At 39.6% G+C, this 26,626-nt stretch overlaps 1 protein-coding gene across 5 annotated transcripts in view; it reads right to left on the bottom strand.

Moving 5' to 3' along the window:
- The window catches only part of LOC137602135 (RNA-binding motif, single-stranded-interacting protein 3-like), a 139,245-nt gene extending 113,278 nt beyond the window's left edge, over positions 1 to 25,967 (bottom strand). Inside the window, exons 1-2 of one of the 5 annotated variants that reach the window (XM_068324749.1) lie at positions 25,953 to 25,967; positions 25,128 to 25,300 (exon numbers count right to left, since the gene is read on the bottom strand). The gene's annotated coding sequence lies outside the window, so the exon portion shown is untranslated. The other 4 variants (XM_068324746.1, XM_068324748.1, XM_068324747.1 and 1 more) reach the window with 4 other exon arrangements.
- Between the last annotated feature and the right edge of the window lie 659 nt (positions 25,968 to 26,626).

The raw sequence follows: 26,626 nt of genomic DNA, 5'->3' as shown, positions 1-26,626 counted from the left end.
AAAGCATTCCATTGCATTACTCTTCAACCCACCCTGGAGATTTTCCTCTGTTCTGATTGCATCCCAAAAAAATATAAAATAAGCTACATTCTTCATTCTTAATTGTGACCTCTAGCATCCAAGTTACAAAAGGGGAAAAACATGCATATTGAAAAGGGGCTTTGCACAAAGCTCTTTTATTATGTATATTTATGCAAATGAAACATTAGTTTATTCAAGAAAGTCTCTGTCGCTCCTCCTCTCAGTGCCCTTTGGTTAATTCTTCCACCCTGCTCTGTGCATGATGAGCAGAAGCAGACAGGGCATGTGATTGTTTTATACAGGCCTATATAAGAGGGGAAAGTATGGAGAGTTCATTGTTCTTCAGTGACTCCCCACAAAGATTAAAATGAAGCTATGTTCAATACTGCTGCAATATAACAGCAGTGGCTCCAGTTCTTTGTCGCTGCTAAGAACTCTGGATGTCTCCTTATAAGGTCGGCGGTATATGCCTACCTTCGGCTTATCATCCAGCAATGTTTCCATCCGTCTTTATCTTATCAATCCTGCTTGCATATTAATAATATCATCATGGCCTCTCATGCCCCTCATCTCCTCACAGTTCCAATGAACTAATTTAGCTTCTCTCCTCTTTCTATGTGACAATGTCTCCTTGTCTTTCTCTTCTCCATTCCTCAGCTGCACCCTCTACTTTTCCCGGTCTATCATTTCTTCTAACATCTCATCTCTTCCTCATGCTCACACTCCTTCTATATGCTGCTACCCCCCTCCTCCCCCCTTCCTCCAAGACTGTGCTGGAGATTAAAATATGAGGAAACAATCAAGCTCTAGCTCATTAGCATATGAACAGGGAGTTGACGGGTAACTGCATAGACGACAACAGAGCCCTGGAAATCCAGTGTGCAGCTTCTTTTTTTTTAGCCCAGGAATGACTTTTTTATGCCATATTTTCTTAAATAAGACAGAACAATCATTTTCCAGTCCTTTCAGGCAGTCAAATTACCATCAGAATAAGAGGCCTAAGAATAATACAGAATGCTTACATAGCGTCAGGTCAGTGAATGGAGACTATAGAATAAGTGTGCAGAGAATAATATTTCTCCACCACAGCAGTGGAAAGCTGAAAACATAGAAATGCGTGTTTGTGTGTGTGTGTGTGTGTGTGTGTGTGTGTGTGTGTGTGTGTGTGTGTGTGTGTGTGTGTGTGTGTGTGTGTGTGTGTGTGTGTGTGTGTGTGTGTGTGTGTGTGTGTGTGTGTGTGTGTGTGTGTGTGTGTGTGTGTGTGGAGGGGGGGTGTTAGTGTGTCTTGTTTTTTTTTTTCTCAGGGCAACAATGGGGAACTGAAAGGATAGAATTTGGCAGGCGTTTGTATTTTGTGGGGGGTCTAGTCTTAAATGTCTAAGCGTAGCAAAAGCACGTGTTGTGACAAGCAGGATCTTAATGAAAAATATGAGGCAACAGGAAGCATGAAACTGGAACAGGTCACTCAAAATAATAACTTGTCCCTTATTGATTGACTAATCAATGAATTATGAGAATCTTGGATGGTATTATAACATGTAAAAAATAACAGTATAATTTATATTTGCATTTAGTACACAGTACAAATGATTGACAAGCACAGACACAAACACATGCACGTACACATACAGAGTATTTTTACTTATTTTATTCTTTATTTTATATTTATTTAATTATTTATTAATTTTACTTTGTTGCTTTTACATCCAAATAACTGTACTCAGTGGGTGACTTTGAATAAAATTTAAAGGAGGGTTGGTCATTTTAGTACCATTATGTTAGAGAAGAGTAGCAAGTAGCTGCACTTGTTTTTTTCAAGAAACTACTTCGACAGAATGGATAGATGCCTGATGCAACCACAGTGCTGATGTTACAGTGAACCAGGGCACACAATTAATGTGGTCAAGCTCCAAAACAGACAGGCCTTCACTGGTGTCGACTGACAGTGAAAGCAGCCTGGGGTCAACGCAGGAAGGATGTGACTCAGCAGAGCTGTCGGAGCCACGAGACGTCTGTCATCCACAAAGCAGAGACTCTACCAAGAATGTCAAGGTTTCCTGGGACTGCTATATCACAAAAATCGTACTGCTTCTCTTAAAGATGATTTTGTGACTTTGAGTGGGTTGGGTTGTGGCTGCTCAAAGCACGATATATATGTTGTAACTCCTGTCAGCATTTTGCCCAGACAACCTTACTCTGCGTGTACAAGCCTGCATTTGCCTGATAGAACCAGAAATAACAGATTGTACAGATTGAAAAAATAGAAATCAACTGTAGCTGTGACTGACACTGTGGTGACCTCTGGCAAAAACCTTAGCTGAGGGTATCAGATGTAGGGCTAATGTGGGCTGTTACTCTGAATAGACAGATAAAGCAGCTAAACAGCAGGTTACAGGACAACACATATAGAGTAATGTGCACTGCAGCAGCCTTATTGCCTAGATACATGACATTTGCTGAGCTGCTGCGGAGACAGGGGGAGCTGTTTGGCATATCAATTGCAGAAGGTGAACACTCAGTTTTCATGAAATGGATAAGATGCAAAATGGATGCAGGACACAAAACTTCTCTGATGTCTGTTCTTAACAGTCAACAACAGATTTTTACCCTATTAATGGTTCTATTCTCTCCATTTTTATAACCAAAAATAATGTCTAAGATATTTATTGGATGAAAACAAAGCTAAGTGCAAACACTGTCATTATCCCCCCTAAGCAACTTCACTCTTCACTCCGTCAGACTTTTTAAATCAATTCTGCTCAACAGGTATTATATCTGTCTGCCAGTACGGCCCAGCTTCTGACTTCTGGCTGGTCCACTGGCTACTACTGCCAATTAATGCGAACAATCAGAAAGTAAATATCAGCATGAGCAACTCAATACTTTTTTTGACCTCGAGATAACTCATTTTTGTAATTTTTTTTAAGCAAAACATGTTCAAGTTAATAAACACACTTCTATCCCATAACTACTGAGGGATAAAGCTGTACTGGGAGGGATAATTTACTGTTGTTTAAAATACATCCAAGGTTTATCGTTTCTATTATTTATCTACACTAACAGAAGTCATAACAAACCAAAGTAAACAGGAACTTGTGTTTGGGTTCATCACATTGAGCTGCGGTAGCAGACAGAATCCAACAGTATCAGACATGTGATAGTGTATTGGCGTCTTCAGATTATTCAACTCATGTGAGTCTGCATGGATACTTCAGGGTTTACCAGTAATTCCTTCATCTACATAAGGTCTAGTCTCCTCTTGTGACAAGGCTCAATAGGCTTCCCTCCTTCTGATCGACCAACTATGATTTAAAAACACTGCGCTTCTTCCTTTCAGCTCTCCTTGTAACTGGCCATTCATTAATCCTATACTGTATTTCCTTTCTACGGCAAGTCCCTCATTCCTTTATGTGTCCCTCTGTGCTCTAATTAAATTCCTTCCATCAAATCTGAGAGGAGCAAATATTCTAGGAAAGGGAGAAGGAGAAGGAGGGGGGAAAGGAGTTGGGAGGGATCAGGGTGTAAGAACATACTGAGTGGAATTCAAACCCAGCTCAGATGATGACCCGAGGATATCGGTGTGTGTGTGTGTGTGTGTGTGTGTGTGTGTGTGTGGTGGTGGTGGTGGTGGGGTGACAAAGGCAGAGCTCAAGCAGATATTATATCTCAGGCGGAAGATTATAGGACGCATGTAAGATAAAAGTGGGTGAAACAAATACACAAGAACTACAAGCTGTGCCTTTCAGAAAGGTACTTCAACTATTGGAATTTAATGCATGATTTATATTTCACGTATATTGAATGCTGACTGAATATGAATAGTCAGATGCCAAAAAAACTGCATTTGGATTATGATGAGCCACTGTACCAGTATAGTACTGGGACTGGGTGCACCTCCAGTGTGTTGCAAGGAAATCCATTGTTAGGATACCGAATGTCACCATAAGGCAACCCCTATGTTAAATACCTAAAGGTACCACTTCAGATCTTACTCCTCTTTTGTCCCTGTGAAAGATGGTACAGAGCACTACACATTTATAATTTAAAATGTAGTATTGACCCATTCATCAAATCACGAAAGAGGCATGGTTCATCCATTTATAAAACAATGGTAGAAAAAGGAGGAACAGTAAATGATCTATTCAGAGATCAGCCCGTGTGTGTGTTGGATTGATTTGAGTCCATGATCAAATTACCTGGAAAATGTTAAAAGTATCCATTACTGACTGACATGCTTTGGTATTGAGCACAGGGAGAAAAGGGCGAATGCAGCTCCGTGCTGCAGCACAGAGGCTGAAATATATCCTCGACCCATAGGTTTATGAATGTACTCAATGAAAGCAAACACAGAAATATCACAGAGATCAGCCCATCAGCTGCTCATGTAACTACAGACACAATATCATAAAAGAGAGGCCACAAAAGAAAGGCCACGATAATGATTAGACTTTGTTTTTTCATTTTTCACGGCAAAAAATTGATATATAACATTTAAAAAAGAAAATTGATTTGTTTTTAAAAGAAAATAATTAGGAATAATGTGACAGGACAAACCCCTCAGGTCAAAGACAGGTCAGCTTTCTGTAAGTTGCATTTAAGAAGTTAAGAGTCTTCTGACAGTCTGCATATATATATATATATATATATATATATATATATATATATATATATATATATATATATATATATATATAGTATTATTTGTTATCTTACAATTATGAATTTACTGGATGCCAGAAATCTGGATAAAGAATTTATCTAGATCAATTTATGATATCTGTTAGATTTTGCGTAGATGTCTCTGTTGTTAAAACATTGATGGAATGATCCAAGAAGTCAGTGAAATAAGCAGTCTAACTGCCCCTATCTCATAATAGTAAACAATTGTGAAAAAAATTCTGGAGTCAGATGACATGTTGGATCACGAATAAATTTTTGACTTTGAAAACATTAGTAAGATTTTTCCAAGAGCCACATCCTACGACTCAAAAAATGTCATTAAATGGTATACTAAATTATCCTGCTAAGAAACAAGCAAACAAAAAAACATAACTGTAGAAAACAAAATGAGTCTGAAAACACTCTTGGAATCCTGTATTTATTGTTTTCAGATATGGATAAACAAGACCGCACATCATAATTTTCTGAGGGTTTTCTCGAAATTTATGAAACAATACATTTTAATTAGATGGAAAGTAAACTAATCAAATTATATAAAATATATGAAATTATGAAAGACACAGCCAATTTAAATTACAGCATCCCACTCAGAAATTTATGAATCGGATGCTGTAAATACGGGAATCTGTAATCCTGTCATCTCATATTACATTAAAATACTCATAGGTCTCTTAGCACAATTTTCATTCATCACTGTCATCTCGAAATGGAATACGTTGAAAATTTTAGCACACTCCTTCAGAACATAATGATTCCTGATGAAAAAAACCCTTGTTTTGTGACCCTTCCAATCAAAAACTAGATGTTCAAAACAATTTTAGAGTTCAGGCACTGGCTATGTCTTGGTTTTTTTGGGGTTTTTTAAAATTATTTTTCCTCATCGGGTTTTAGAACATGGACAAAAAGATTTTTGTGCATGTTCTATTTGTAAAATAGAAAATTCAAAACAACTCCTGAAATTCAGTCTTTCTCCTCTGACCATAAAAAAGAAAATTGCTGTGGATTTCCACAATTTGTACTATTTCTATTTTGGTAATTGAGAACATCACTGTCTTTGACACTCCATCTATACTAACTTCAAAAGATGAGAGTTCAGGAATTTCAACAACATCAAAAATATTCCACCAATGTTTGATAACATAAGAATGAAATTTTAAAATGTACAAGTTTTTGAAACAATAATATCTTTTTTTACATATTCTTTTTCTGGAGGGAACTAACACAAAGTTTTGAATAATGAATGCAAAACTGACATAAAATAGAAAAAAAGAACAAGGAGGGAGGAATTATTTTGAGAGGAGAGAAAGAAGTGTTTGATGAAATGTTGGAGGCTGAAGACGAAATGAGGAGGACAGCAGAAGAGGGAGGAAAGGCCACCAGAGAGGTCGCTTCTGCTGTTAATAATTTATCCTCTAAAAACCAGTCAGAGGCTTTAATTGATGGTGTGGCTTAATCCTGGAATACACACACACACACACACACACACACACACACACACACACACACACACACACACACACACACACACACACACACACACACACACACACACACACACACACACACACACACACACACACACACACACACCCAACCCCGGGGAGGCTCGTAGCAGCTGTGCTCCAGCTAAATTGGCTACAGTGTAACGGCGGCTGAATCGAGTTCCCTCCAGGTATAGCATAGTCAGCCAAAACAGCAGTAACAGGGCTGCCAACACCCCGTCTCATGAATCTGGGCGTGACACGTCTTGGCTTCTATCTGTCTCACACTCGCTGTCACGCTCTCAAAACAAATCTTACGGCAAATCAAAATGACAAGACGATAGTCCCCTTGCATGGTTGTTAGTTCCATAAACACTCGGTTCACTTCAGTGATAATCTGCATTTAGCTGAGGGAGACATTTTGTCCAGCAGTGAGTTTTTAGCAAGATTAAAGACACTCATTTGATAATTTTGGGTTAGTGCAGATGAAAATTCATGAGTTAAATTTGCCTTTTGAAGACTCAAGGGATCACTGTGGTTTCAATAATCAGGAGACAGTGGACAGGGCAAGTCATTATTGTCATGTGGTCGGCTCATTAACACAGTTTAGTTCAATGTCTAATTAAAGAGAGGGCTTGTCTTCATCCTACTCTGTGCCAACAAGATTTATTTATAGGCCTTATGTAGATCTTTTCCTTTCGGCTTTTCCCTTCAGAGGTCGCCACAGCGAACCAGTTGCCTCCATCTAACCCTGTCTTCTGCATCCTCTTCTCTCACACCAACTACGTTCATGTCCTCTTTCACTACATCCATAAACCTCCTCTTTGGTCTTCCTCTAGGCCTCCTGCCTGGCAGTTCAAAACTCAGCATCCTTCTACCAATATATTCACTATCTCTCCTCTGGACATGTCCAAACCATCTCAGTCTGGCCTCTCTGACTTTATCTCCAAAACCTCTAACATGTGTTGTCCCTCTGATGTACTCATTCCTGATCCTATCCTTCATGGTCACTCCCAGAGAGAACCTCAGCATCTTCATCTCTGCTACCTCCAGCTCTGTCTCCTGTCTTTTCCTCAGTGACACTGTCTCTAGACCAAACAACATCGCTGGTCCACAGTTTTGTACACCTTTCCTTTCATTCTAGCAGAAACTCTTCTATCACACATCACACTGGACACTTTTCTCTACCTGTTCCATCCTGCCTGTACACGCTTCTTCACCTCTTTTCCACACTCTCCTTATGTAGATAAGAAAAAAAAAATCTTTGTATTCTATGAAATAAAGTTTAAATTTAAGTATATTAAATCATAAAGCAAAAGCAGAGAATGAAGTTTCCAGTGTCAGCAATTCTGCAAACTTTTCAGTATTGTCTGTTTCTCAACCTTGTTATTTGCCTCTTCAGCTAAGGTGCTTACAGTATAGTAAAAAAAACAACCTTGCTACCCATTAATGGAGAGCTGAATAAAGATATATAAAGCTAAAACAGGAGGAACGTGTCGCTCTTATCCTTTGTCATATAACAGCATGCTTTGTTGGGGAAAAGAAAAAGAACAATCTCAAATGAATCATGAGCAAAGTATTTAACATTTATCCTGTGCAGCCCTGCCATCACTAAGTGCTGTCCAGCTGAAGGCATTCTGGTAACATTACTCTGCATCTGTGCCTGAAGGTTGATGAGCACATTTACCACCCCCACATCCTTCCTCCCACATCAGCTGTGTCGGTGAGTTGAGCCTTCAGCAGATCCAAAGGGAAGCCCTGCTATCTGTATCACCTTTCACACCCTGACTTTCCACATTAATATAACATTGAGACAATCAATCCACCTATAACACTTCATTTTATATTCAAAGCTTGTCTGATCAACAAAATGCAAAAGGAGGACCTCATCAGCTACACGGATGGTGCTCTATTACTTCTGAAGGGAAGAGTGAGAATATATTGCACAGTGGAATATTTGTGCCACTACTGTGGCCAATGGGAGTGAAAGCTAGTGAAAAATGAAAGACCACAAAATGTAATTGCTAAATTTAAAATGTAAACTTTCAATTAAAAAAAACCCATGAAAGTTTTGATGTGTGTGTTTCGATGCGTTTCCTCTTCCCTGTGCAAATGGAACTTTTTCAACCGATGTAAAAGGATGATATCAAAAAATATGCCATCCTTACATTGAGCCCAACAAATAATTTGCTTTTATCACTATTTTTGAGTAAAACATGAAAATGCTGGCTCAATTCTCAGAGACAATTCTACACCTTCTTTTACACTGTCAAAAGTCAAATACTTCATATCACACACACGCACAATGCTGGGGCAATCCAATAACATGTGTGAAATAAACCGCACTCTCTTAGAATAATGGTTTTTTTTTGACAGCACCAGTCTCCACTCAGAAAACATGAAACGGTCATGGCGACTGACACATTGTTATATGTACTATCGTTATCTAATTACAGGCATACTTATGGATTCAAGATGTTGTGTGACTGTGTGCAATTAGTGTGGCTTACCAACCCCTAAAATGTCACCTGAGTCTACATTATTATCCAGTGAATTTCCAACTCGAGAGCAGGATTTCAGAGGTAAGATAAAACTTGCCCAAGAGTTGCCACGGTCCAAAATCACCAAAACTGTGATGTTATCAATGAGACCTTAGCACTATGAGAATTGAGCACTATGAGAAAACATTGTGTCTTCCAAATCCTATTGTACGATAAAATGTCACAGCACATTAGCTGCATGAGGGATTACCCTTTCTTGATAGTAGAGGAGGAAGGGGGAGAATCATTGACAGGAGAAAGCAAAACAGGAGGATGGAGTTCTAGACCAGGACACCGGGATTGAGCATGTGAGTACATGCTGCTGTGTACAGATTCGAGGAGAACATAAAACACTTAATGCTCTGTAACCTGTAATAATGGGTGTAATAATTGCAAATATTTTTCCCTACAGCCACTTTTTCCCTTTTTTATCTCTCGTTTATGCTCGTTTTTACACTTGCCTCTAATTTTCTGTGCCACTGGTCATGATAATCTGAAGATCTTGATTTGGCTACGCTTATGAACACACACACACACACACACACACACACACACACACACACACACACACACACACACACACACACACACACACACACACACACACACACACACACACAGAGTTTATCTAGAAAGCTGAGTTTGGTTGGCAGACTGAGACCAACAGCTTGTGGCTGTACTTCGGAAGAAAACACAAGTTTCCCTCTGTTGCTTTGTCTCTGTTTTGCTTCTCTACTTCTGTAAGCACCATTTCCCTTCTGTCTGGGTTTGGTACTCAATCTGTAATTCATCTGGATTGACTGTTGAGGAGTTCAGATTGTATGCTACAAAATCTGTGTGACTGTTTTTAGCTTTATGGCATGCAAAGCTCTAATAACAAAGCAAGGCACAAACTGTCATTATGAGTATCTGACTAACACAACTGACATTTTCAGGCACAGCCCTAATAAAAAATGTACTTGTTCATTAGTGTGTCCATAGCAGTGACGTGCGGTGAGGTTCATGGCTGGTGAGGCACCAATTTCCTCATAATCAGATGAAGATGCTTACAAACATGTGACCTACAGTGTAGTTTATTCACCATTTAATAAGAAACAGTGAGTGGGTTATTTTTAAAGTCTCATAGCAGAATTATTTACACATACAAACTGTAATACACAAATAAGCACATTTGATTAAAAAACTTATGTTGATAACTACACATTTTTTATATGTTATGTTTACTTATAAATGAAGTAAACATAACATAACGCAGCTCCTTCGGAACAAAAGCATCAAAAATTTTTGTTATACTAAGGCAAGGCGAGTGGAAAACAAATGAATGGCAGCACCAGTTTGCTGTTACTTCTACGGCCGAGGACGAAAAATCCTTGGTCGTATCCCTGGGATCACCAGCGCCCCCTACCATGAAGCAAGAGAACTGCATGTCTCACTTCGTGCCTTTTCCCAGTGGTTTCAGGCTGTGCCTCACCTGCCATCATCACTGGTCACTGGTCCATTGGCGTTTTGATTCTAGTCATAGGTGGAGTCACTTTATTGGTGCATTGCCGTATTGTGGGAGAAAAAAGCGTTCATAGAATTAAGCGACAAAATTGCCCTGAAGATCGTTTTAATGTCTTCTGGCATTGTGTGGATGTAGTTCTACAAATAACGAGGACACGCCCATCCCTATCTTTTCCCATGTCAGATTCACTTCAAGGTTTTGGTGGAATTTTTTTTCTTCCTTCACAGAGGAGCACATTAATTTCATTCATTCATCTTCCGAACAGGGCCAGCTGACTGAGGGCGTGAGGCAGGGCAAACTCCGGGCACGATGACAATGTACCGTGGAGCTACACAGACACACAGACACACAGACACACACACACACACACACACACACACACACACACACACACACACACACACACACACACACACTGACTCATTCACTCCTATAGGCAATTTGGAGTGGCCAATTAACCTGAAGCACATGTTTTTGGAGGTGGGAGGAAGCTGGAGAACCCTGAGAGAACCCACACAGACACGGGTAGAACACGCAAACTCCACACAGAGTGGGACTTGAACCCGGACCTGCCTTGTTGAGCGGCGACAGCGCTACCCACTGCGCAACCGTGCAGCCTGCACATTCATTTTCTCAGCAAAAAACTGTTTTACAAACTTGCTGAATCCATCATATAAATAGTAAAGCACCAGGTGCAGGGACACCTGGCTTTTCAAAAGGAATGGGACATAACACTGGTTTAAATTATAGTCCGTAGAATACACCTATGATTAATGAAGAGGCTAAACACAACTCCTTTGTGGCTTGCACCTCCCTATGGGCACGGATTATGATATTAAACTAGCAAAAATGGAGTTGTAGACACAGTATCTGGTGCAGAATTTGCACCAGATTAATTTTTATATTTTTGCAATTAAGAACATAATTTAACATCTTTAGGCAAAAAAAAAAACAACCCAGCCACATAATGAAGAAAAAAAATGCTATATTGAAGAGCTGCAGTGCCCTACAGCTCTGCAATATTGCACTCCAAGTACAGTACATGAAAATCATATTGATCTGAATAAATTCAATTTGTACTTCAAGCAACTCTGCTGTATCCCTGAATGAGAAGGGAATACGTATGCCAAAGAACTCTCCTCTCATAATTATCTAAGATGCTTTGTGCCTTTGCATCACTTCACTTTAATCCTCTTTCTTGTTTTCTCTGCCTTCCTTTTGACCTGGCATCTTCTTTGAATGCTTAATCCACACGACAGCTTCAACAAAACATAGCCATCACCATCTATGCCTGCTTCCCTTGAATACAAGTTAAATTTAAGGCGCAAGCAGGACAGAGCACATCGTCATAAGGTATTGTCTTCTGCACATGATATGTGCTGCCACTCTCATTTATATAGGTGGATGCAAAGCGGTACTTCTTTATTTTTTGGGCACCTACTTCACATCCTCATAGCTCCCCATTCCTTTGCTGTCATAGCAGGCTATTGTGTACTGGTATAGTGAGATATCATTCATAATTGACTTTTTGAAAGTAATCCTCTGGATCAATTTTCAGCAGTGTGATAATAAGAAAGACTAGTTTCCCCTCTGTCTTCTTAGTGTCAAATCCAAATCTGTACAGCATTTCAGATCACCCAAATCCAGAATGAAATATTAACTCATCGGTATGAAAATTTCAGAGTGGAACACACAAAGCTACAAATGTGTAAAAAATGACAAGCATGTTGAATCTTACGGGCTGATAATGATATCATAGGGTGACATTGGCTTTCTCATTGTATTCTCAGCAGAGCAGAAAATAATCTTTATTTATTGTAGACCTTTTATGCAAGTTGGTCTCTCTCTGTACTGAGTGTCCACCATGTCATTGATTTCCTCTTGAGAGCAACAGAAAGGACTGAGCGACACCTCTGCTGAGAGGATAATTCCAGGGTTGGTATTGGTAAGAGTGTGACAGTTAGTACTTTCTGTCACAGCGGTGTGCTGAATGCTCCTCCTGTTGGACTCGGAGCCAGGACTGCATCTAATCTAACGGTTGACAGTTGATGTGTGTGTGTGTGTGTGTGTGTGTGTGTGTGTGTGTGTGTGTGTGTGTGTGTGTGTGTGTGTGTGTGTGTGTGTGCATGTGCGTGTGTGTGTGCGTGCCTGCCTGCGTGCGTGCGTGTGTGTGTGTGTTGTACAAGATTCAAGATTACCAAAGCCATAAATGTGGAATTGCCAGGTCCCCTACATGTTTTATTTTAACCAATCTGCAGTGTTATTGAGAGCCCATTACTCAATATTCAGCAGAATTGGAATTTCTCTAAATAAGGAATCTATTTGTTAATTTCTTTGTGTTGAAGCTAGCTGACAACACAGCACCTAACACACGGAAACAAAATATTCAGATGGAGTAAAACTAAAGAATAATATGTGCTAGAGAGTACTGTACTGTGATTTTAGACTTGGGGAGAGTTAGGACTCTGGTGCTGTTAAAGTACTTTAATATTGTAAGTATTGAAGAGAATCACCCTGAGCCACAGACTGAACAAAACACAGCACAACTGACAGCATAAAATACCATAAACACCCACAGAGTCTGAAAACGTCTAGCTCTGATTAAAAAAACCACGTTAATGCAGCGCAGTATTTCAGCACTTCCGCCATTTAGTAGATAAAGAACATTTTCTTAATGTACAGAGTGTTTTTAAGGACTTCAGCATGGCAAAGGCAAATGCAGACAGACATGCATAGCATAAGTGCATCGTTAGTGATATGCACTGAATACATGGCTAGATGACTGGACGGATGATAGTATATGCACATGAACATACTGTCTCCAAGAGTATTGATTTTTCCTACAGACAGTTAAATCAATGAGGAATGTAGATCAATGTTGTATTACAGCAAGCTGTCCAACGACTTCTTCTTTGTCCAGTGGTTTAGCAGAAATGGCTGGATGGTTGTGCAGCTGGAGCAGCACTTTAAAGAGGCGACAATATAATTATTGCAATATAAACTATTCAGCAGTTAACTCTCACCTTGCTGCTGCCAAAATGAGACAGCCTGTGGACTCCTACTCATTCAGCTGTGCTTTAATGCCCAGTTTGATGAAAATAAAGATGCCAAAACTGTTGAAGTTTACTATACAAACATTTTGCTAATAATAAGAGTGATCTGGCTACTTTCCGAACCAACTGTGGAATAGGTATTCAATATCGGAAAAAGCTTTTGAAGGTGTAATATTGTCTGTTCAAGTTAAGTCAAGTACACCTCAAGCATCTAACACCACTTTAAATGTTATTTTTACCTTCAACTGTCAGTCTGCTACACACAAAGAGGCTAACATGGAAAGACAGGTCTGGAAGTGAGTTTTCCAATAAACTATTATTGTTGGAGTCAAGCCTGACTTAAACAGTTGGGAGTCTGTGTGAAAGAGCTTGAATAACCAGAAATTCAGCCTCATAAGGGCAGAAAGTATGTGATTATAATTATTTTAAAAGTTTTAAAGATGAAAAAAGCTGTCATGTGTAGTATATCCACCATCTTTCTCACATACAGAATTAAAATTGGAAATATATGCATGCAGATGTACAGAATGGTAGATAACACTCCTTTCCCAGTTGACTTCACAGTGGTGCTTCCAGCACAGCATGTTGTGATGTCAGAACAGACTAGTGTTCTCAGTACTGTTATTGTGGCTGGGGTGGCTCTACTAATGCGGTGCTTTATTGCACAGCTTCACTGATATCAGCAGCAGAGTAATTGCATCCAACAGTTGCACACACAAACCCCATTCGAGCATCCTCAATGCCGTCACACAAGTACAAGTCTCTCACACCCAAACACACTCTCAGTGCAGAGCGTGCTGAAAGGCCAGGCAGTACAGCATGTCTCAGTAGTGTTTGCCAACCTAATCTAGTCAGGCTTTTTATCCCATCTCCTCCCTCTACTTCTACTTAAAGCAACACTTCACTAAGAACTACAAAGCTAGTTTTCACCCATGACAGAAACACACATGTGCATGCACACAAACACACTAGCTCATGCCTTACTTCACTTTATTGTCGGTCTCTGTGTATCTCTCACTTTGGCATTCTTGCCTCATCTCGGTGTGTCTCAGGAGTAAACACAATCCCACATCTCACGTGTGCACACAAATAATCTCACACACACACAGACATGAGCAGTCACTCACCGAGACATACTGCTCCACAACGCACCCTCACAGGACTTTAAAAAAGATTGTAGTCTCTGAAGAGAGCTGGTGGTGTGAATGAATAGAAGCTGAATGTTGCTTAACAATCTGTGCCCAGTCAACTGAGCTGGCCATCTCCCAGGCTGAGAGCTGGTACCCCAGAAAATAAACAGCTACTGAACGAAAGTGTGACTTTAAATTGGCAGTCATTTCAGAGTTCTCCCTCAACTCCATCTACACGATTCAGTCAGATAATCCTTCTATCAAAAGAACAAAAAGGATGAACTCCTGTTATAAAACATCTGCACAAATAGCATTTTACAGTTAAATTAGTTATGTTTAAGCTGATTTTACTACTAAAATAAAGAATAAATACAAAGGAAAGATCCGTTTCATGATTGAATTAGCTTTAGCCAAAATAATAGTAGGCTATGAACCATATTTCCTGGTAATCACATACTTTCCATCCTCTCAGGGAAGATAACATTTATTATTTTTTGAGTGTGAATGACCAATATTGTTGTTCTTTTAGTGAGGAAAACCTTGAAGTGGTTGCATAACACTTCCCAAATATTTCTTCATAGAGGGGGTCGAGTCCCAGGAGAAACATCCCCACAGGAAGTGTGACTTCAAACATGTCCTTATTTATAAGCGTCAGTGTAAATGTCAAGTTGAAATGTCAAAAACAAGGCAAGACTGTCAACATACAGCATAATACGAAGATTTAGTGGTGGACTCTCTTTAGAAAATGACATTGTTCAGGCCTGAAGACATAGACAAACTATTGCTTTCTGACAGTGTGATGGCCTGCCACACATGGTAACATCCACATTAGTGACCATTAGCTTTGGATGTGCCCCCTACAATCAGCAACAGGCTATGTTTGGATTGCATGCCCCCCCCACCCCACCCACCCCCACACACACACATAGACAGCGTTGATAAAAGCATGAGAGTCTGAAAAAGTGATTTGACTGGAGCCCAACAAAAGGAGTGTTTTCCTAGCATAATCCCTGGCTGTGACAGCAGGGGTAGTGTGTGTGTGTTTGTGTGTGTGTGTGTGTGTGTGTGTGTGTGTGTGTGTGTGTGTGTGTGTGTGTGTGTGTGTGTGTGTGTGTGTGTGTGTGTGCGTGTGCGTGTGCGTGTGCGTGTAAGTGTGAGTTTGAGTGTGAGTGTGAGTGTGAGTGTGAGTGTGAGTGTGTGGGATCAAGCCGAGCAGGGAGTTTTATCCAGGATTTCATTAGCAGGGAATAGGAGATGTTTGGCCTGGCCAGCCACCTTTGGCTCTGGGACAAGAGTGTGTCTGTATCCCAGCTAAAACTGTCTGTAAGGGCAAACACTGTGGCAGTTTTATAGAGTCAAACTGCAATTTCTTTATATTTTCCTATCAAACTGAGAAAGAAAAAATACAGAGGTTGAGCAGCTGAGTCTGTTCATATTTGCAGTAGCCCCATTGGTTCTGCTGGATACAAAAGATGCATCCAATGTGCTTGTGAGTACTCTGAAGTGGCACAAATTTAAGCAGGCAGAGACAGTAGAGTGTCAAGGAGAGGGCAAAGCGTGCTGGGCTCCCCAAATGCGCTTTTATACCTCTCAAGAATGTATCATTTTCGTTGTTTTGCTGTTGTTTATTATCAGTAAAGGTGAGTTGTGGAACTTTAAGTAATGCAGTACAGTCAAACCTCGGTTTTCAAACACTTCTGTTCTCGACCAAATCGGTTTTCGACCAGAAAATCCGAGAATTTTACGTCTCTGAACTCGACCAAAATTCAGCTCTCGACCAAACCGAAAGAAGCCGAGCGTACCTGAACGCGACTCACTCGGGAGCTGAGCGAACTGCCCGGGATGCTTCCTCCGTAGCGCATTCGTGTTCAAAGTTCGATAGGATATCTTTTATTAAAATAAAACACAGTGTCTATTTCTACCCCTTTTTATCCATGGTAAACAGTATACAGTGAAGTTCATGGTGTAAAATAGTAAAAAAAAAAAAACTTAGAAAAAGTTGTTTTTTAGACTTGGAACGGATTTAAATTATTTACATTAATTATAATGGGAAAAATAGTTTCAGATTTCGAACAACTCGCTTTTCGAACAGCCTTCTGGAACGGATTATGTTTGAAAACCGAGGGTTGACTGTATTTTAAAAATGATGACATGAAACAACATTTTCTTTACATAAACAATCATGATGCAAAATTCAGGATGGCACATCATCTTCCCAGTCTGCACATGCCCACGTGGTTTCACTGTACATATGGTGTTATTTTGGTGCTGCGCTCAAATATTTAGTGTATGCATTGGCACTGACAGTTTTACACAAGGAGTCATTTTGGAGAGCTTTATAATTCTTATAATTCTTTTGACTGAAGGGATGAGACTGTTAATATTGGGTGTTTTGTATGTGATCATCTTTGGAACCTCAGGGAATGAGGGCTAATTTTCCATACCAACCTAGTGTAATCTGTCAAAAGTTTCCTAGTGGATCTGTCAGTTAGATGTATTGCATTTTGTTTAACTGTAATATGAACTATTTAAAGCTCGTCATATTGGCTTTTTGGTGACTATGTCCACTATGTCTCACAACCCCCCCCCCCCCCTCCCCCAAAAAAAACAAAAACAAAAAACCAAAACCCACAAACATATTGATTCAGTTTGGAATGTGAGGCAGTGGTCAGTCTTTGCAGTTGGGTAAGAGGGGAATTGTCTTTTCAAGAATAGGATTATCACTACCAAGGGAAAGAGATTTATAGACTTACACTCATTGCTGTTGCGACACCTACATTGTGTTTACTGAGACTGTGTGTCTACCAGCAGCCAGAGAAAGACAGAAATGTCACAAACTCTTACTATTAAGTCCAGAAGTCAAGTGATGACAGCTATTTGAAAGAAACTGGTTCATTCCAGGCTTCGGTGCACAAGATAATCAATGGAGTCTTCTTCGCATTTATTCACCTAAAAATTAGAGTCTATTCACTAGTGCTAGGTCAGTGCTTATTAATCTGGAGTCAGTTCTTGGAAGGCTATTAAAAGGCATTCTGTGAAATGTAAAAGCACTAAAAAGGCTGATCAAATGGTCATGTCACCACTGTCATGTCCTTAGGGTCAGAAATTGTTTGGAATTCAAATTTATGTGGGGATTTCATTTTGGAACATTTTTGATTTGTGCTGAACTGAGATTTAAAAAAAAAACCCGAATCATAACAGACATGAGGAGATGAGCAACAGTGAGATTGGACAAGAGAGAAATAAAAGGAAGCAAAAGCTAACAAGGATCCGGAACAACATATGGGGGAAATCCCTCAGGCACTTCTTTCAATTATCTCTCTTGTCCCTTGTGTAGAGATCAGTCGCCCACCAGTACCAGTACAAACCTCACCACATCACACAAAACAAGAAGGAAATGGGCTGATCAGATCCTCACTTTGATTGCCAGAATAACAGCATGGTTTAGGGAGTGAGCATATAGGTAAATAATCTTATTCTTGTTATTCTTTCATTGAATTAAAAAACAACAACATAGTATATTTGATGTGTAGCCACAGAGTATTCTAATATTACATGTCAACTTGTAAACAAGATTTTTATTTTTTTCATACGTGTAGATACATATAATGATGAAATAATGTATAATCACATTGCTTTTATGATAAAGGTCATTCCATTCATCAAGGAACAAAGCAAGCATTCTCAATGGTTTGGTTCAATGTATGTATAATGAGGAGGTCGTGAAATTCATAATTATCATGACACATACAGATGTAGAGTTGTAAGTTTGTCTGTATGTGCTTCCTGACCCATGACCCATGGCTGATTTATGTGTAAACAGCTTGACACAGGATTATCACGGGTGAGCAGGTTTGAGTATAAAAAAGTCAGCTAATCACGTATGTGATTTTTTTACCTAAACCAGGTGTTTTTATACTCCACATCAATGCCAGTGCAAACTAGTGTCCATGACATCTTGACATCAAATCAAGCAAAGCCAGTGAGTTTTTTCAGGCAGACAGCTTCAGCTGCACCGCATACACACGATATTCATAGGCCTCATTCACACCATCCAACAACAATTACCCATTAAAAGAATATTATAATTACATATAGTTATTGTTGTAAACTAAGCTACGAGCAAACACTGTAATGTACATTTACTAAAATAGCAACTTTTAAAAGAATGTTTTCAATTTCTTCTTTCCTGCATAGAGAAGAGTTGTGTGAACATTATTTCCTGTACATTGAAAGGCCACAGCCATGTGTAGACACAAGCTATTCTATCCCCAGGACACACAAAGTCACAATTACGGTAGCTAACAACTAAGGTTTATGCTTTTTAACTCCCCTTTGCATCTCGACAATAAAATCTTTACCAGGCATTCTAAAGGCTTGCAGCATTTCACTTGCAGCTTTCTGAGGGTAAAGTTAGCTCGAAACACGAGCTGCCAAAAACATCTGCATATTAATATAAATAGAACTTGCACCCTGACAATATCAGATCATTGGACATTCTACCAGGATCAGTTAGGGATTATTGGAGCCCTCAGCAATTTCCTTGGTGTAACTGTTTGAAGTAGAAAGCTCTGACAGGAGCTTTTAAGAGGCAGAGAATCCATTAGACAAGGGTCGCTACAAAGTGGCCAACTATTAAAAATGCAGTAGCACCATCATTCCCTGACCCAGCTCAGAACTCCTGTCTCCTTCACTGATCTTTATTTCCCTTTGGGTCTTTATCTCTTCTTCTTTTGAATTCTTTCTGCCACCACCATCTGTCGTCTTTTTGATAAATTTCACTCTGCTCTCATTCCTGTCTTTTTTTCTCATCTATCCCTATTTTTCCACTCCTACACATAGTTTCTATTAGAAAACTGGCAGGAGCCTCTCTCAACCCTACATGTACATGCATGGACTGACCCACTGAAGCTTTTTCTCTCCTATGCAATAGTGTGAGGCACTGGTCAGTGTCTACTGTACTGGGACAAGAATAGTACAGGACAGAATAATAAATGGACATATATGGATGGTTAGGAGAGTCCCATTAAAGCAGTAAAAATCTACCCAGGCCTGCCTGGTAAACTGAACAGATGGTATGGGAGAGAGAGCAGGAGAGAGGGAATAAAAGGCGTGAGGGTGTTTAGAGAGGGCACTAGAAGAAGACAAGTTTAGGCTGTTTTGTATATTAGCATATGATGCTATGATGAGCAGAGCTTCAGTTCAAAAAAAGTAGCCAGTCTTCAACAATAGACAGGTGATCATATTGTCAGGTATAAAACTTCAAGGTAAACATGGACAAGAAAAAACAAAGCCTCAGCAAAATACATGCCTCTGTTTACTTTACACACATATAAAGTTCATTTACTGTATATGTGTGTGGAATGTGTGCTGCATAATTTATGATCAATGCCTCTGCTAAGGTGGAGCACTTCGTATTTAACAAGAGGAGGAACAGAAGCTTGCAAGGTAACAGGGAGGAAGGAAATGAGAAGAACAGCAAGACTGTTTTCTGTCGTGTCCTCGCATTATCTTCATGTTGTGTGTCCATCTCTGCCTATTTCCATTATGACCTTATCTCATCACAACTGTGCAAGTCCTTGATTACATTTATCGAACAGAGCGGAATTGAATGTGAAAACTTTTTTTTTTTAAATTCTTTCTAGAAGTCCAGGCGTTTCCACATATTCCATTACTATTGTTGTTTTTCATTCCCCTAATTAGCACACAGATCTGTAGGAAAGTGACCAGCTGGATGTTTATATGATTTTTTAATTTTGTCTGATAATGATCAAAAATCACACTCAATCACCTTCAGAGTCTAGCAAAAAAACGTTTTATTCTACATTTTACCCACTATACAGTTGAAAATTCATTTATAGGCATCTATAAATGAATTTTTCATTTATATTTGCCTATAAAATATATAGGTATATGTATATATGTGTGTGTGTGTATATATATATATATATATATATATATATATATATATATATATATATATATATATATATATATATATATATATATATATATATATATATTCTAGTAATTGCCACACTGCCAAAATGGTTTCTGGGGATACTGCTCTGGTTTGTATTGGCAAAATTGGAAGGCTTTTGAAAAAAATAAGAACCTACCATTCATGCTAGGGTGTCCATATATATATATATATATATATATATATATATATATATATATATATATATATATATATATATATATATATATATATATATATATATATATATATATATATATATATATATATATATATATATAAAATTACATGCCTGGTCAAAGTCAAACAACTCTTGTTTGAAATAGGAGAAAATACATAATCACAAGATGACATAGTCAGCCATAGACGTTCATTTGTGCTGGGGTGTCAAATGGACACCCTAGCATGAATGGTAGGTTTTTGTTTTTTCAAAAGCCTTCCAATTTTGCCAATAAACCCTTTTGGCAGTGTGACAATTACTAGAAGACACGACAAAAAAACCCAAAGTGAAATGAAGAGAACTGTGCAAAAAAACTTTGAATCCAGATGTGTTCAATGGCCTCACAGATGCAGAGCAGATACGTAATCACAACCTCACGTTTGTTCCATCACGAGAGGCATTACTCTGGCAAGGCTACGCAGTCATGTGCATCATGATCGAAACCTCTGTGCTTCTAAAATCAAACTAAAATGTCAAATTTTCCTGCAGATTCTGTGACAATTGCTGTGATGACACATTTCACCCCAACTGCAGGAAGATGCTTAAACAATCACACCAATGATCACAAGTTAAGCTAATTTATTTTGTAAATTATTTACTAAAAACTTAACAAAATGCTTGCCAGCTCATGCCCCTCAGCAGCAGAAATGTGCCATCTGAAACTAGTTAAAGATATTAAGAAAATCTCAAACACTGATTGCTGTGAACAAGAGCAATAGCTTTACTGCAGCTCTGATAACATGTCCCCAAATCACACCCAGAATGGAACAATGCAGCCGTGCTTCAGACTTAACCCTTCTACCGATCCCCTTTAAAACCTCTTACCAATCATGATTAAGAGCCACAAGGCTGACATAAGAGGACATGATCTCCTTCCTTACACCCTCCTAATGTATGCTAACTATACCTACAGCCCATTATGGAGGCAGAGCGATCCTCATTCTCAGTTTAATAGAAACACATTTACACACTCTGTCAATCGGATGAGTACTGTTAGCTTAAGCTAGTGATTTCATAACTCCTGTTGTGTGATGGTGGCTGCATGTGCTTGTTAGACAGTGTATGAGGAAGCAAGCATGCACACTTGTGCGCATGCATACAGTACACGTGAAAACGGTCACACACGCACACATGCACACACATGCACACGCACGCACACACACACACATGCGCACACGCACGCGCGCACACACACACACATACACATACACACACACCCATATACAAATGATTGATTTCCACTGGAGAGCCTGTACTCTCTGGAATCAAGATTAATAAGAGGCCATTTACATCTCCAATCAGATCAGTGAGAAAAAGAAGGAAAGAGTGGGAGAAAGAGTTAAAGAGAGGGAGAGCGAAATAAAAAAGTGTGGAAAAACAACTAAAATGAAACGACCATACAATTGATACAAGTGGCAGTTTTTTGAAGAGGTTATAAGCCATACACATTCACATGCACCCATGTGCCAACACACACACACACATCTCATATTTACAGTCAGAGATCAACACGGGACGATCAACAATGGACTGTTGTCAAGGTCCATATAGCTACAGAACTGAGCTATTGTATAGGGCCTCCGACACACACACACACTAACATACGCATGCACACACACACACACACACACACACACACATACACACGGAGCTATTCTTCTGGGACCTAGAGATCTTTAATGACAGCAAGCTGCACTGAAATGGTTTTAGGAGAGTCACTGTTCAGAGGCCACACACAGATTCAAGCTCTTTCACACACACACACGCACGCACGCACACATGCACGTACACACACCCACACACCCACCACACACACACACACACACACACACACACACACACACACACACACACACACACACACACACACACACACCCACACACACACATTTTAGAATTGCCACACAACAAAAGTGAACAAATATATTCCGTTCTCACACAAACATTGACATAGTGACTCGGTCACGGTTAAAAAGCTGACATATAGGATACAGGGTTTTTTCACATATAGAGTGTATTTGTATGTGAATAAATACACACACACACACACACACACACACACACACCACACACACACACACACACACACACACACACACACACACACACACAACACACACACACAAACACCAACATATAGAAGGGAAACTATAGGGAAGGTAGGATCCAATTTGATTTAACCTTGACAATAGAGGGATGCAGGGATGGTCTAGGCCAGATGCCTGCTGCAGATACTTAAGTGAAATTAGATGACATAGGACTTATGTAACATGGTGACATCTAAACATGTAAAATGAGGGGACAGATACACATGATATGTTCACATTGAGTTGTCGAACAAGTGCATACAATTTGCTACATTAAATTAAAGTAATAAAGAAAGAAAGAGGAATATTTTTTAAATGAGAATAGTTGACAGTCTCACCACTAGTCACTTTTCAGAGTAAAGTAAATGGTACACAAAAACGGTCTGTTTTTGGATTTTTTTTTATTTCAAATTGAAGACTAATTCCATTTTGGCCATTTTAAAAAAATCAGTTGGAGCCAAAAATGGCATGCTCATCAATGGGGAAATTGTTTATTACAAGTAAATCACAAATATGCATTTATGAATGCATCAATGAACAGTTCCAGCTTATGTTTATTACATTATTATAATTAGTAGATAGCCTCCAGATGTGACTACGTGCAGTTCTGAGATCAACACATACCTGTATATCTGTCCAGTTTGCATGCTGTAAAGTACCATCAATGTCTTATGTATATCCCAGTTAAATGGAAATACACATTTGATACTGAAAATTGCAGAATCACTTATCCATTGCTGCTATGAGACATGCTTAATACCATGAAAAAATATTTGTCAAGTTATTCTTGAAAAAATAAATTCAACTACATCTTTTTATCAAGCCTTTCATCTAAAATATAAATTTGATTGGATTTAATATTACAATTATATGAAAACAACAACCTTTCTTTCATTTCATTCAGAAGATTCTTCTGTCCAACATTGAGATAATACTTATCAGCCAGTCATGTTTTGTCAATATCGTTTATTTTATCAGCTCTTAAAATCATTTAACTCTTTAACAGAAGTTCTATTTTTAGTTTAATGGACTTCTACATGTTCCATCTACACCAGCTTTAATATGTCTGGTAATCTTTATAATTGTAGTAAATTAAAGTATTTTGAAGTGTTCAGTAGTTTTGGTTAATAGTGTGGATATTTGTTTTTTAAGTATTATCTTGTTGACGAAAATCCTAAATTATGGAGCTGCACATGGAAATACACATTTCCATGTGTACATTCGTGCTTTCAGGTGTGCATCATGAGCAGAATGGAAAAAACATAAATACCAAACTTTAAATTGGCTGATTGCTAAGTAATAAGTTATTGGATTGGAATCAAGAAAAGGAAATCGTACGGTGACTGTGAATGCATCATGTAGTCTGCCTTTGGTTCATGGTTCAACATATTTTTAAGTGTGGAGCAATAATTTTTCTCACCTGTTCCTCCCACTCTCTGTCCACCTCACAGCATAATCTGTCTGTTCTCTTTGCTTCTAACTCCTGCACTTTCACTTTTGTTGAACTTCTATTTTCTTTCTTTTTGATGAGACATTTTTACAAAATTTTGCAGCAAGCCTGTCAAATCCTAACTCTATTACATGAAAAAAACACACACATGAATCAAACAAAGGACATAATGTTCTGATGATACAGGAGTAACTGATCAGGATTTAGCAATATATTGTCATCTGCATGGGGATAAAGGTGAAAGAACAAAGGCAGAATACAGAACTGTGTTTTCTATACTTCTGATAACTTAGTCAATCAGGTTCCATCTGTCACATCAGTAACATGCTATCGTGGTTGTATATGAGTTGGGTTTGGTGTGTGTGTGTGTGTGTGTGTGTGTGTGTGTGTGTGTGTGTGTGTGTGTGTGTGTGTGTGTGTGCGCGCGTGTGTGTGTGCGCGCGTGTGTTGGGGGAAAGTAAGAGAAAACAAGGGCTGAGTAAAGGGTGGGCCTCATGCCCTGAACTTGAACTTGGAGCTGGTGAGGTTGAAGAGGGGAGGATGGGGTCAAGGACTCAGTTTGAAATGAAATGGAAAAGCTGAGTGACATCAATATCTCAATATGGTCATTGACAGATAGAGGAGAGTAACATTAAACCACTTTGGCTGCTTACTTCTGAGACAATTTTAGCATTTATATCCCTGTGGCTCATCCACGTCATTTCCTAATCAATAAAATTAAGAATTCTCAAACAGAATATGACTCTTTTGAAAATTTACTATCAATTACATCTTAAGCCATAATATGAGACATGGAAAATGTTAGGTAATAATTTGTAAAGCAGCAGCAGACAGAAAACTTACACAATTCAGGGTTTTTGCAAGATAGAGACAGATATATTTTGAAAAGATTAAAAACTAATGTGTTTGTGCAACACATAAACAGATGTATTCCCTCTGAGCTGGAGGGGTAAAATAGGTCACCATCACTGACCATCCTACCTTGGTCTGGAGATAATGGGGGTAGTAGTAGGTAATAGTGGGGGTACATTGGCTGCTGCTCCAAACGTTTTCCCATGTAGCTGGAATCCAATTGAAGGTCCTGCAGGCTGGAGGTAGAAGCTCACTGATGGGGTACGTTCACTCCGAGGAGCTGGCCTGGATCCTTCAGACGACTATTTGCAAGAGTAGAGGATGCAGAAAGACAACGCTCTGCTTTCACTGAGGTGTGTGTGATAAACGCACAGAGGAAGAGATGAATAGAAGAGCAGATAGTTCTTGGGATTATAGTCTGTCTACTTGTCTGGACGCTCAAAGGGAACCTCACCAAACCATTCCTCCCATGGGTCTGGAAAGAGAGACAGAGAATCCAGAGTGGCTGCAAACAAGGGGATGGGGGGCGACTGAGGAGGAATGTAAGGAAAGAAAGATGTGAAAGGATAGCAGAAGTCAATACAACAATAGACAGGACTGAAGAACAGGACGGAGAGAGAGGTTTAACGGAGAGGGAACAAGTAGAGAATGAGGAAGAGGGAGGAATGGATGGAATCTGGTTCCCGGTTCCCTGCACTCTCTGTTCTAAAAATCCGACTCACTCTTTTTCTTCTCTGCTGCCCTGAACATGCCCCTCAATTCCTTTCCGGCGTCACTCACTCTTGTCTCTCTCCGTCTCTTTCTCTCTTCCTGTTTATCTGTTTCCCTGTTTCGTTCTTCCTCTCTCACACACACCAGACGAGACCCCCGATCCCACCAGGGGCTGTATCCTGGAGAACACACACAGTCCTCTGCTCTATCCTCACAAGACAGTTGAATCAGCGATGAACTCACAAATGGATGTGGAGCCGTAAGAGGAGGAGAAGAAGAGGAGGAGGAGGAGGAGGAGGAGGAGGAGGAGGAGGAGGAGAGAGGGTGGTCTGGAGCTGAAGCTGTGACTGCCTTTTTTCTCACTCCCTCCCTCTCTCACTCCCTCCCTCTTTTGTTAAGTTCTGGGGGATAAATAGGTAGATATTGCTGGAGCCCAGTAAGGAGGATGAGCAAAAAAGAGAAAGCCTTGGTAGAAACTCCTCATGCAGACAGTCCTATCCAGACGTGCTCTCACACAGAGAAAAATCCCTTCTGATCCACAAGGTGCCTCCTCCAACTCCCTTCTTTTCTTCTCTTCCCCTCTGCAATCCCTCTCTTTCTTCTCAAGCTTTCTCCCTGACGGCTTGCTTCCCACTGCGCCTGTCAGCCGTCACTGTGTGAGTGTGTGTGAGTGTATGTAAGTGTGTGGTTGTGTCCATACAAGAGTGTGTGTGTGCGTTTAGTGGTGGTGGTGGCAGCGGCAGCACTAGTAGTAGTAATGTATGTGTGGTGTGTGTTTGTGTGTGTGTGTGTGTGTGTGTGTGTGTGTGTGTGTGTATGTGTGTGTGTGTGTGTGTGTGTGTGTGTGTGTGTGTATGTGTGTGGCGTGTGTGTGACTGTGCATATAACTGAGGAGGGAGTGTGTTTGTGTGGCTGTT

The sequence above is a fragment of the Antennarius striatus genome, chromosome 9 (assembly GCF_040054535.1).
Source record: "Antennarius striatus isolate MH-2024 chromosome 9, ASM4005453v1, whole genome shotgun sequence".
NCBI classification, from domain to species: Eukaryota; Metazoa; Chordata; class Actinopteri; order Lophiiformes; family Antennariidae; genus Antennarius; species Antennarius striatus.
The sequence above is the reverse complement of the archived record's forward strand: the minus strand, read 5'-3'. Positions and strand labels throughout refer to the sequence as shown.